The sequence below is a fragment of the Schistocerca nitens genome, chromosome 6, assembly GCF_023898315.1.
Source record: "Schistocerca nitens isolate TAMUIC-IGC-003100 chromosome 6, iqSchNite1.1, whole genome shotgun sequence".
Classification (NCBI taxonomy): Eukaryota; Metazoa; Arthropoda; class Insecta; order Orthoptera; family Acrididae; genus Schistocerca; species Schistocerca nitens.
Genome location: NC_064619.1, coordinates 22632762 through 22646322, shown reverse-complemented (window position 1 = coordinate 22646322; position 13561 = coordinate 22632762).

Here is a 13561-nt window from a genome sequence, read left to right as displayed (position 1 = left end):
CTATTTGGGGAGCAAAATAACTGATGGTGGTCGAAGTAGAGAGGATATAAAATATAGACTGGCAATGGCAAGGAAAGCGTTTCTGAAGAAGAGAAACTTGTTAACGTCGAGTATAGATTTAAGTGTCAGGAAGTCGTTTCTGAAAGTATTTGTATGGAGTGTAGCTATGTATGGAAGTGAAACATGGACTATAAACAGTTTGGACAGGAAGAGAATAGAAGCTTTCGAAATTTGGTGCTACAGAAGAATGTTGAAGATTAGATGGTTAGATCACGTAACTAATGAGGAGGTACTGAATAGGATTGGGGAGAAGAGAAGTTTGTGGGACAACTTGACTAGAAGAAGGGATCGGTTGGTAGAACGTGTCCTGAGGCATCAAGGGATCACAAATTTCGCATTGGAGGGCAGCGTGGAGGGTAAAAATCGTAGAGGGAGACCAAGAGATGAATACACTAAGCAGATTCAGAAGGATGTAGGTTGCAGTAGGTACTGGGAGATGAAAAAGCTTGCACAGGATAGATTAGCATGGAGAGCTGCATCAAATCAGTCTCAGGACTGAAGACCACAACAACAACAACAACGAACAAAATGGTAAGCTTCGAGCATGGAAAATCCAATATGTAACTGCAATACAAAAGAACTTCAAATTAGAAAATTACAGTTGATTAACACAATGATAGCACCGCCTTCACCTGGTCATACGACGCCTGATGAGGGGGCCGCTGTATAAGGCGAAGAAAGTCCCGAGCGTAAACCTGGTCTTGACAAAGCCACCACCTGTATGGCGGAATTCTTGTGGATATTTCTGGTATTACAAGTGGGTCATAAAGTAAAGGGAATTATTTTTAAGCTCCATCAGACTGAGTACTTCCTCAGACAACTGAAATGCAAGTTAAAAAGGAATTAAGTGGATCCCATCTCGCTACTTCTTGGCTACACTGCGCAATGTTTACCACTTTTTTCGTGGACCTATCTTCCCATCTAGCTAAGTTTAATCTCCGAAAATAAAAGAAATAAAAATTGAATCTACCCCTACTTTGCACCACCACTTTCCCGCAAAAAAAGAAATGGACTATCCCTCTTCAGGCGTTGACCCTAGCTATTCCCAAAAATTCTCCCAAGGGATAGGTTCCACGGGTCTGTGATTTGTTTATTTTGATTATTTTATTTGTTTTATGTAGTTACATGATTACAATTGGTAAATCTGAACAAATGAAAATGTTATACAGCAAAATATTACAATAAAATGTGATTCTAAGTATAAAGTACAATAGCTTTGTGTACTGCTTGCGCAACTTCCACGATAAGAATTTTTCTTCAAGAAATGGTGCAACTGGAGTTTTCTTGTCCACTGCCCCTAGCGTTTTCTATGTTCATCAACACCGTCTAAAAGAGCTGCAACAAACTCATGCTGCATTGCTAATGCTTCACTGAATGCAGCATTCCTGGAATCAACTAATCGCTTTCCTTTCACACTGCTTGCAATTTAGGTAATTCTGTCTTCGATGAGATGATGCGCCGTACGTTACACTGAGCCAGGAACTCCCCAACTAGCGTGTGATGGGGGGGAGGGGGGGAGGTTACGAAAACGCTGAGTAAAGAATTTGCAAAGAGCGTACATTATCTCGGTGTGCGTGCAAAAGCGGTGTGAGCGTTTTGCGGATACCACCAGTAATCAAGTTCCACTTTCGCCTGATCGCCGAAGATGTACGCGATTGTCATTTCCTTGAACCATGTAAGCACATGATTATGGCAAGGGAAAGTAGCAGTGATTCGGACACAGGAGGAATCGAAGCTCAGTCTCGTCAAGTAGGCGACATAAAAATGAAAAAAACTTGCTTACTTTGCCTACTTTCATTCCATAATGTCATATGGTATAATATTTTGGGGTAACTCTTCAAGTAAAACTAAAGTTTTCAGAGTCAAACAGCGTGTATTACGTATTATTTGTGGAGTAAACTCACGGACGTCCTGTAGAAACCTCTTCAAAGAATTGGGTATACTAACTACTGCCTCTCAGTATATTTACTCCTTAATGAAATTTGTCCTAAATAATATATTTCTTTTCCCAACAAACAGCTCAGTTCATACATACAATACCAGGAACAAAAGTGATCTGCACAAGGACTTAAAAGCACTTTTACTTTAGTTGAAATAGGGGTTCACTACTCAGGAACACTCATTTTCAATAATTTGCCAGCAAACATAAAAAATTTAGTTACAAATAAAGATCAGTTTAAAAGGAGCCTGAAAGACTTACTAGTGGCAAACTCTTTCTACTCCATTGACGAATTTTTTAATAGAAACAGATGATGTATATATTCATACTATTAGTATTGTTATTTCAGCTTAAAAAAATGGACATGTTCCGCATCCACGATGATCTCCTCAGCACGGATCTATGGAACGAAAAAATAATCTAACCTAATGAAAATGCCGTGTGGCTAGGGCCTCCGGTCAGGTAGACCGTTCGCCTGGTGCAAGTCTTTCGAGTTGAAGCCACTTCGGCGACTTGGGTGTCGATGGGGATGGAATGAGGTGATAATGACAACGCATCACCCATTCCCTGAGCGAAGAAAATCTCCGACCCAGCCGGGAATCGAACCCGGACCATTAGGTATGACATTCCTCAGCGCTGACCACTCAGCTACCAGGGGCGGACTAGTCTCATCAGGAGGAACACGTATGTAACAAGCTAAGATCTTCTGTGTCAGTCGCCAAACGCGGACGCGCACGCACGTGAATCTATGTTCATCACAGTCCAGGAGGCCTCAGTCGGGCCAAAGTGGGGCGTCGGCTAATCCGATTGCGTGGAGCCGGTGTCTCGTCGAAGATTTATTTATTTATTTATTCAACCTGATCAGATTAGGGCCATCAGGCCGTCTCTTACATCGGACCAGTGTTCCACACATGCAGCATTTCGCACATCAGAGTTACATCATGACATTAGTTTAAATAAGAAAATTACTCTAGTGACAATATGAATAAAGAGTAATGACTAAGACCTGATAAAGTAAATGCTGGCAGTATTTTTACAACAGGTGCTATACAAACAAATTATGAAGAAAGCAATAATAATAACAGTAAAAAAAATCAAATAATAATGATAAACACGAGAAAAATTGGCAATAGTAATGAGGATTTGTGCAGATGTACATTAATATCTTGGTGTGTAAAGTAGATGTTTACTAGTATAGCGAGTTTTGCGGAAGGGAGATTTAAGGAGGGGGAAAGAGGGAAGTAATGAAGTGAAGTGCATTCATGTACAGAGGAAGGCATTACTGTTGCTTAAGTAGATACGTCATTAACTTTTTTTTGAAGCCGGACATGTTTTTAAGTTCTCCAAAATAACGAGGGGGGTTATTCCAGAGTCTGGTTCCCGTTACTGTAAACGACTTCGAGAAGGTGACTGAGCGATGCAGTGGAACAGAGAGGATTTTATTATGATGGGAACGAGTGTTTCTGTCATGGTGTTGCGACATAAGCGTTAAGGACGAGGAGAGATATGAGGGACAGTGTACATTTATAAGACAGTAGATGAGACAGTGTATGGAAATCTCTGCGTTTGTCTGCACGCAGCCAGGACAACTTGATACCACACCGCACGTACGGTGGTTGGAAGAAAGTGGTGGTGTATTGTTATCCACCTTTGTGGCTAGTTAACATTTGGGTACTTGGTTTCTACCACTCTTCGCACAACTGCCCGCAGAAGGATGGTGTAAAAATCTCTCGCCTTGTAGGGAGACCTGAGGCTACATTGCAGCTGTAGTCCAAAGCAGAGGTTGAGAACACCGCTTCAGTTGTAAATTACTTTATTTTCACACGACCGTTTTCGGACTGCTATGAGCCCATCCTCAGGTGTCGTAGCTGTGCTGAACAGGGAATTTTGCGCTCGTGGGCAGCACCTCGCGCCTGTTACACGCGGCGTTCGGGGACTACGGCACAGCTACGACACCTGAGGATGGGCATATAACTGCCCGAAACCGGCCTGTGAAAATAAAGTAATTTACAACGGAAGTGGTATTTTCAACCTCTGCTATAATGCTCAGTTGCGGATGTTCTACCAACAGGATTGTTTGTACGCCAAAATAATGTCGTTACGTGAGAGAGCTGTGACATGACGTGAGCCGCCGTCTCTCCCAAAGGATTGCCTTACCCTCATCTGGCGGACGTATAATCCTCCCAGACACATTTTGGGAAGTTCCTTAAAAGTAAAATGCTTTTTTATTCCAGTCTCTGATCACAATATGAATTCATTAGACGATGACCGGTTTCAGTCCTCAGATTTTTTTTACACCATGTCCTAAAGTGATACGGCCATAATGGCATCGTCAAAACATATAAATATAATCAGCATAGCATCGTCACATAGATCTAAAATAACGTGTAGAATAGGCCACATCGTCCACATAGTGATTATTGCAACTTGCTACTTTAAAGTGACTGGTTACAGTTATTTGTGCATTTCAAGTGACTTTCATAAGTACCGTAACCCTCACCTAAAATTTTCGCAATTACAAATTAGCCATAAAAGAGGTTATGTGATGGCAGTGGTAAAGAAAAGGCGATTGAGTATTTTCTCATTTACTGTTTTATTCCAACTAACATTTTTAGTTCAACTGTTATTTTAGTTTCATGTCTGTGGCACGATACGTCGTTCGCGACATATGTTTAGTACTTGAACAGGGTATGTGTATTAGACACATGACGAACTACTATATCAGGGGATAAAACCAAGTTTACTGGGAAGATGGCCACTTGACGAAACTTTATTTGGGAAGGCTGTTGTTGTTGTTGTTGTTGTGGTCTTCAGTCCTGAGACTGGTTTGATGCAGCTCTCCATGCTACTCTATCCTGTGCAAGCTTCATCATCTCCCAGAACCTACTGCAACCTACATCCTTCTGAATCTGCTTGGTGTATTCATCTCTTGGTCTCCCTCTACGATTTTTACCCTCCACGCTGCCCTCCAATACCAAATTGCTGATCTCTTGATGCTTCAGAATATGCCCTACCAACCGATCCCTTCTTCTAGTCAAGTTGTGCCACAAACTTCTCCCCAGTCCTATTCAAGACCTCCTCATTAGTTACGTGATCTACCCATCTAATCTCCACCATTCTTCTGTAGCACCACATTTCAAAAGCTTCTATTCTCTTCTTGTCTAAACTATTTATCGTCCATGTTTCATTTCCATACATGGCTACACTTGGGAAGGCTATGAATTATCATTGCGATCTTGACTGTGCGTTGTAATAAAGTGCTATTACTAAAAAAAACCGCGTAGTATTATGTAGACATCGTGTCTTCAACTGATCTCTGATCTGACAGTTTCTCGTTGTGAGCTACCTAAAGAAGACATTTAAGCCGAACCCAGCTGTACGTTTCTGTGACTGACTTATTGAAATACGTATAATAACTTTTTTCTATGAGACGCAGCATCTCCAAGACCGCTTCACTAACGGAATTGACCACATCGCAACTAAACTCTTCTCTGTAGATAAGATGTGAGATCCTTACCGAGGCTGTTTCCAAATGAGCCAGAAATGACCTCTGAAGCATGCCGGCCTGCAGAGTTAAGGATCGGGACCTATTCTGAGTCAGATGCGCAAGACTGTATAGGAGGAGCAAAGGCAGTATTCCTTCCTTGAGAGAATTCCGCCTCGCCTGTGCTTTGTTTTGCGTTCCTCTCTATGCTTGAGTACGACCAAAATGGCGTTGGGAAAATATTCCATTGCCTGGCGCCCACTCCGACTCCGGCTCATTGTGCTGGCGCGTGCCACTGCGAAAAGGCTGGAGGGGCGGGGGGAAAACCGATTCTCTTATCGCAAGGGACGCCCCGTTCTATGGCGGCCGGCCATCTCTCCGCGCAGCAAACAAAGCCCTAATTGCCCTCTGCGGTATTCCCTGTTAGCGGAAACTTATACCTGTGAACTTGTCTAACTTTCGAATTCCATGAACAGCCCTTCACACCTAATGCTGCGGATGACAGCCAAAGGGGTGCTGCTGTGGAATGAAATGCAACGCCAGACCATATCTGCTGGATGTCGGGCTGTATTATGGCGGGTGACGGTCAGGTCGGCATCCGAACCCATGCCCAGGGCGTCTCCAGACACCTCTTCGCTGGCCATCGGGGCTCGGTTCGAAGCGATACTCATCACTCAAGGCAAATATACTCCAGTGAATGAGACTCCAGGCCGAATGTGGTCGACACGAGTGCAAACGACTGTGCCGCTAAAGCGAAGTTATTGAACGCAGTTTTCCGAAATTCCTTCACCAGGGAAGACGAATGTAATGTTCCAGAATTTGAAACACGAACAGCTGCTAGCATGAGTTTCTTAGAAGTAGATACCTTAGGGGTTGCGAAGCAACTCAAATCGATTGATACGGGTAAGTCTTCAGGTCCAGATTGTATACCGATTAGATTCCTTTCAGATTACGCTGATACAATAGCTCCCTATTTGGCAATCATATACAACCGCTCGCTCACCATTAGATCTGTACCTACAGATTGGAAAACTGCGCAGGTCGCACCAGTGTTTAAGAAGGGTAGTAGGAGTAATCCTTCGAACTACAGTCCTATATCATTGACGTCGGTTTGCAGTAGGGTTTTGGAGCATATACTGTATTCGAACTTTATGAATCACCTCGAAGGGAACGATCTATTGATGCGTAATCATCATGGTTTCAGAAAACATCGTTCTTGTGCAACGCAGCTAGCTCTTTATTCGCACGAAGTAATGGCCGCTATCGACAGGCGATCTCAAGTTGATTCCGTATTTCTAGATTTCCGGAAAGCTTTTGACACCGTTCCTCACAAGCGACTTCTAATCAAGCTGCGGGTCTGTGGGGTATCGTCTCAGTTGTGCGACTGGATTGGTGATTTCCTGTCAGGAAGGTCGCAGTTCGTAGTAATAGACGGCAAATCATCGAGTAAAACTGAAGTGATATCAGGTGTTCCCCAGGGAAGCGTCCTGGGACCTCTGTTGTTCGTGATCTATATAAATGACCTGGGTGACAATCTGAGCAGTTCTCTTAGGTTGTTCGCAGATGATGCTGTAATTTACCGTCTAGTAAGGTCATCCGAAGACCAGTGTCAGTTGCAAAGCGATTTAGAAAAGATTGCTGTATGGTGTGGCAGGTGGCAGTTGACGCTAATTAACGAAAAGTGTGAGGTGATCCACATGAGTTCCAAAAGAAATCCGTTGGAATTCGATTACTCGATAAATAGTACAATTCTCAAGGCTGTCAATTCAATTAAGTACCTGGGTGTTAAAATTACGAACAACTTCAGTTGGAAAGACCACATAGATAATATTGTGGGGAAAGCGAATAAAGGTTGCGTTTCATCTGCAGGACACTTAGAAGATGCAACAAGTCCACTAAAGAGGCAGCTTACACTACACTCGTTCGTCCTCTGTTAGAATATTGCTGCACGGTGTGGGATCCTTACCAGGTGGGATTGACGGAGGACATCGAAAGGGTGCCAAAAAAGGCAGCTCGTTTTGTATTATCACGTAATAGGGGAGAGAGTGTGGCAGATATGACACGCGAGTTGGGATGGAAGTCGTTAAAGCAAAGACGTTTTTCGTCGCAGCGAGATCTATTTACGAAATTTCATTCACCCACTTTTTCTCTTCCGAATGCGAAAATATTTTGTTGAGCCCAACCTACGTAGGTAGGAATGATCATCAAAATAAAATAAGAGAAATCAGAGCTCGAACAGAAAGGTTTAGGTGTTCGTTTTTCCCGCGCGCTGTTCGGGAGTGGAATGGTAGAGTGATAGTATGATTGTGGTTCGACGAACCCTCTGCCAAGCACTTAAATGTGAATTGCAGAGTAATCATGTAGATGTAGATGTAGAAACGGGCTTGTCTGATGTACAGAGGTCAATGGTAGTCGACGCAAGGGGAGTGGTGAGCTCAGCCTCCTTTCTGTGAGCCGCCTAGTAACGGTCCTTGTGGTCACTGAAGCACCCTTTGCAGGGCGGATCGAGGATGATGCTGAATCCGCCGCCCTGGGTGCCTCTCTGGCGATTGCTCGTCCCTCACGTTCTGTCGTCTCTCTAAATCGACCGCTCCCTTCTTGACGCTGCCTTCGGCCACGGTTCACCCATTCGTGCCAACACCGTCGAATAATGGCATAGCTCCTATTCAAATTTTGAGATATTCGCCGATTACTCCAGCCGACTTCTTTGAGCCCAACTACACGTTCCCTCTCAGATGCTGACATCTGTGTATACAGGGTGGTCCATTGATCGTGACCGGTCCAAATATCTCACGAAATAAGCGTCAAACGAAAAAACTACAAAGAACGAAACTTGTCTGATTTGAAGAGAGAAACCAGGCGGCACTTTGGCTGGCCCGCTAGATGGCGCTGCCATAGGTCAAACGGATATCAACTGCAATTTTTAAAATAAGAACCCCCATTTTTTATTACATATTCGTGTAGTACGTAAAGAAATATGAATGTTTTAGTTGGACCACTTCTTTCGCTTTGTGATAGATGGCGCTGTAATAGTCACAAACATATGACTCACAATTTTAGACGAACAGTTGGTAATATGTAGGTTTTTTAAATTAAAATACAGAACGTAGGTACGTTTGAACAGTTTATTTCGGTTGTTCGAATGTGATACATGTACCTTTGTGAACTTTTCATTTCCGAGAACGCACGCTGTTACAGCATGATTAGCTGTAAATACCACATTAATGCAATAAATGCTCAAAATGATGTCCGTCAACCTCAATGCATTTGGCAATACGTGTAATGACATTCCTCTCAACAGCGAGTAGTTCGCCTTCCGTAACGTTCGCACATGTATTGACAATGCGCTGACGCATGTTGTCAGGCGTTGTCGGTGGATCACGATAGCAAATATCCTTCAACTTTCCCCACAGAAATATATCCGGGGACGTCAGATCCGGTGAACGTGCGGGCCATCGTATGGTGCTGCGACGACCAATCCACCTGTCATGAAATATGCTATTCAATACCGCTTCAACAGCACGCGAGCTATGTGCCGGACATCCATCATGTTGGAAGTACATCCCCATTCTGTCATGTAGTGAAACATCTTGTAGTAACAGCGGTAGACCATTACGTGGGAAAACAGCATACATTGCGCCATTTAGATTGCTATCGATAAAATGGGGCCAATTATCCTTCCTCCCATAATGCCGCACCATAAATTAACCCGCCAAGGTCGCTGATGTTCCACCAGTCGCAGCCATCGTGGATTTTGCGTTGCCCAATAGTGCATGTTATGCCGGTTTACGTTACCACTATTGGTGAATGATACTTCGTCGCTAAATAGAACGCGTGCAAAAAATCTGTCATCATCCCGTAATTTCTCTTGTGCCCAGTGGTACAAAGTCGTCGCCATGCAATTCCTGGTGCATAGAAATATGGTACGGGTGCAATCGATGTTGATGTAGCATTCTCAACACAGACGATTTTGAGATTCCCGATTCTCGAGCAATTTGTCTGTTACTGATGTGCGTATTAGCCGCGACGGCAGCTAAAACTCCTACTTGGGCATCATCATTTGTTGCAGGTCGCGGTTGACGTTTCACATGTGGCTGAACACTTCCCGTTTCCTTAAATAACGTAACTATCCGGCGAACGGTCCAGACACTTGGATGATGTCATCCAGCATATCGAGCGGCATACATAGCACACGCCCGTTAGGCGTTTTGATCACAATAGCCATACATCAACACGATATCGACCTTTTGCGCAGTTGGTAAACTGTCCATTTTAAGGCGGGTAATGTATCACTAAATACGGTCCGCACTGGCGGGATGTTACGTGATACCACGTACTTATACGTTTGTGACTATTACAGCGTGTCACAAAGCGAGAAAAGTGGTCCAACTAAAAATTCATATTTCTTTACGTACTACACGAATATGTAATAAAAAATGGGGTTGCTATTTAAAAAAAAACGCAGTTAATATCCATTTGACCTATGGCAGCGCCATATAGCGGGCCAACCATAGCGCCATCTGGTTTCCCTCTTCAAGCTAGACGTGTTTCGTTTTTTGTAGTTTTTTCGTTTGATGCTTATTTCGAGAGATATTTGGCCCGGTCACTATCAATGGACCACCCTGTATTGTTCACGCGCATGTCTGCGATGCATAGTTACTCTCCGAGTACACTGAATTACATTCGCAAAGACTTATGCCTTGCTATCGTCATATCCACTATCAACTATTCTTGCCAGCTACGCGGTGAAATAGTGCTGCAGCGTCACACATTCATTACGTTGCCTGACTCCTTGTGCAAAATAATCTCTTAAAACTTCAACAATAAATGTCTCCGTGATATGCAACACCTTCTTTGTCGCGATTACCACTAGAGTTCGTCCATCATTTTCGTAACACTTCCTGAACGATCGCGTGACGAAGTGCGCTACTCTTCGTTGGATCTTGTCTCTCTTTTCTATTAATGCAAGAATTCGTGTTACTAATGTTACGTAACGCACTTTTTTTAATGGATGACTCACATTTTCTTAGTACTCTTCTGATGAATCGTAGCTTCATATCTGCTTTGCCGACAGTTACTTTTATATGGTCTTTCCACTTTCGGTCGCTCCTCTCACATAGTTCTCGGTATCTTTAACGTTGTTCCTGTTTTCCACCAATAGCGGAATCGAACAGTATGTTGGATTTAATTAAGCTAAGGGTCATCCGCCAGCCCCCGCACCAGATATCGATCTCACGCATATCTTCCAAAGACTTCCATGTAAGTTCCCTGAGCATCTACGCTACACTTTCGTATTGTCTACATCGCCTTGTTACGATCTTAACAATGATAAAAAGACGCCGTATTAGAGAGTATTTAGTTTCAACAAAGAGAAACACATGGAGAAGTAAGAACAGATGCCGGCCCGAGTGACCGAGCGATTCTAGGCGCTACAGTCTGGCACCGCAGGACCGCTATTGTCGCAGGTTCGAATCCTGCCTCGGGCATGGACGTGTGTGATGTCCTTAGGTTAGTTAGGTTTAAGTAGTTCTAAGTTCTAGGGGACTGATGACCTCAGAAGTTAAGTCACATAGTGCTCAGAGCCATTTGAACCATAAGAACAGATGCTTTTCTATTGTTATTTCATTCTATATCTACATCTACATGATTACTCTGCAATTCACATTTAAGTGCTTGGCAGAGGGTTCATCGAACCACAATCATACTATCTCTCTACCATTCCACTCCCGAACAGCGCGCGGGAAAAACGAACACCTAAGCCTTTCTGTTCGAGCTCTGATTTCTCTTATTTTATTTTGATGATCATTCCTACCTATGTAGGTTGGGCTCAACAAAATATTTTCGCATTCGGAAGAGAAAGTTGGTGACTGAAATTTCGTAAATAGATCTCGCCGCGACGAAAAACGTCTTTGCTTTAATGACTTCCATCCCAACTCACGTATCATATCTGCCACACTCTCTCCCCTATTACGTGATAATACAAAACGAGCTGCCCTTTTTTGCATCCTTTCATTAGCGCATTTAGCGAGGAAACAATGTCTATTTAGGTACCTGACAAGGGAACCTCCCCATCGCAACCCCCTCAGATTTAGTTACATGTTGGCACAATGGATAGGCCCTGAAAAACTGAACACAGATCAATCGAGAAAACAGGAAGAAGTTGTGTGGAACTATGAAAAAATAAGCAAAATATACAAACTGAGTAGTCCATAAACAAGATAGGCAACATTAAGGAAACTGTGTACTCAGGAGCGGCGTGGTCCGTGGTTAGCGTGAGCAGCTGTGGAACGAGAGGTCCTGGGTTCAAGTCTTCCCTCGAGTGAAAAGTTTAATTTTTGATTTTCAGTTTATGCGACAAACTCTTATGTTTTCATCAATTTTTTGGGGAGTGATTATCACATCCACAAGAAAACCTAAATCGGGCAAGGTAGAAGAATCTTTTTACCCATTCGCCAAGTGTACAAGCTAGGTGGGTCGACAACATATTCCTGTCATGTGACGCACATGCCGTTACCAGTGTCGTATAGAATATATCAGACGTGTTTTCCTGTGGAGGAATCGGTTGGCCTATGACCTTGCGATCAAATGTTTTCGGTTCCCATTGGAGAGGCACGTCCTTTAATCTACTAATCGCACGGTCTTGCGGTGCGGTCGCAAAACACAGACACTAAACTTATTACACTGAACAGAGACGTAAATGAACGAACGGACAGATCATAACTTTGCGAAAACAAAGAAAATAAACTTTTCACTCGAGGGAAGACTTGAACCAAGGACCTCTCGTTTCGCAGCTGCTCACGCTAACCACGGGACCACGGCGCTCCTGAGCTCATACTCTCCTTGATATGGCCTATCTTGCACATGGACTACTCAGTTTGTATATTTTGCTTATTTTTTCATAGTTCCACACAACTTCTTCCTGTTTTCTCGATTGATCTGTGTTCAGTTTTTCAAGGCCTATCCACTGTGCCAACTTTTAACTAAATCTGAGGGGGGTGCGATGGGGAGGTTCCCCTGTGAGTACGCGCTCCCTCTCTTTCACGGTCTGTACGCGAGGTATACCATGGTGGCAGTAGAAGTGTCGCGCTCTCTTCTTCGAATACCGCTTCTATGAATTTATCCAGCACTGTTTCTTGAGAACAACGTCGTCTTTCTCCCCCGTTTCCATTAAGGTTTCCTCGCCGCCTCTGTCTCAAGCTGGTATGCACTGTACCGGTCCGTTACGCTCGTAAGAGCGCTTCTCTGAATTCGTCCCGCGACTGCCGTCTTAAGACTACGCGAGAACTTCAGGCGAGTGAGGTACGACACGTCAGTAGGCTGGACCCGAGTCGGGAGGACGACGGTTAAAACCTTCGTCCGACCATACAGATTTATGTTTCCTGTGATTTTCCCAAGTCGCTCCAGGCAAATACCAAGATGGTTCCTTTGAAACGGGACGGCCGATTTCCTTCCCCATCCTTGCGCAGTCCGATCTCGTGTTCCATCTGTAATGACCCTGTTGCATCAGGACGTTAAAACCTGATCTCCCTTCCTTGATAAGGTCTATAAACGTTGGATCAGTACTCTAGCGTTTTGTTCCGGCTTCCTTTACATATACACTTCACTTTTACTGAATCCTCCCAATAAGTCAGACTACAGTCACCTTTCATACTACTCGTTTTACGTGTTTGTACAGTTTCATATCGCTTCTTGGTATTCCAGCTCAGTACTTGCCTTCAGAAATTTGCCACGAGTTCACGAAATCAATGAATAATACTATCATAGCCACTGTTAGAACAGTTTTTAATTACTTATTAACATGAATGGTTTCGAGATGTTAAAAACATGGATCATTACGTCGAAAAGCTCAAAATTAGACAGAGTGATACAGTACAGCTGAATGCGCTTTTCTTGTGTGTTGAGGTATTGAAACGAACTGCAACCCACCAGTTACATACACGCTTCGTCAAAGAATGTAGACACAGTACGTTTATTAAGAGTCGTAATGTACGAAAAGAGTTCGTTCAGTTGCAATGTGTAGCTTCGTTTAATTTTTGTCTGACCGATGTATTGATCTACACAACCTTTGATAATGATAT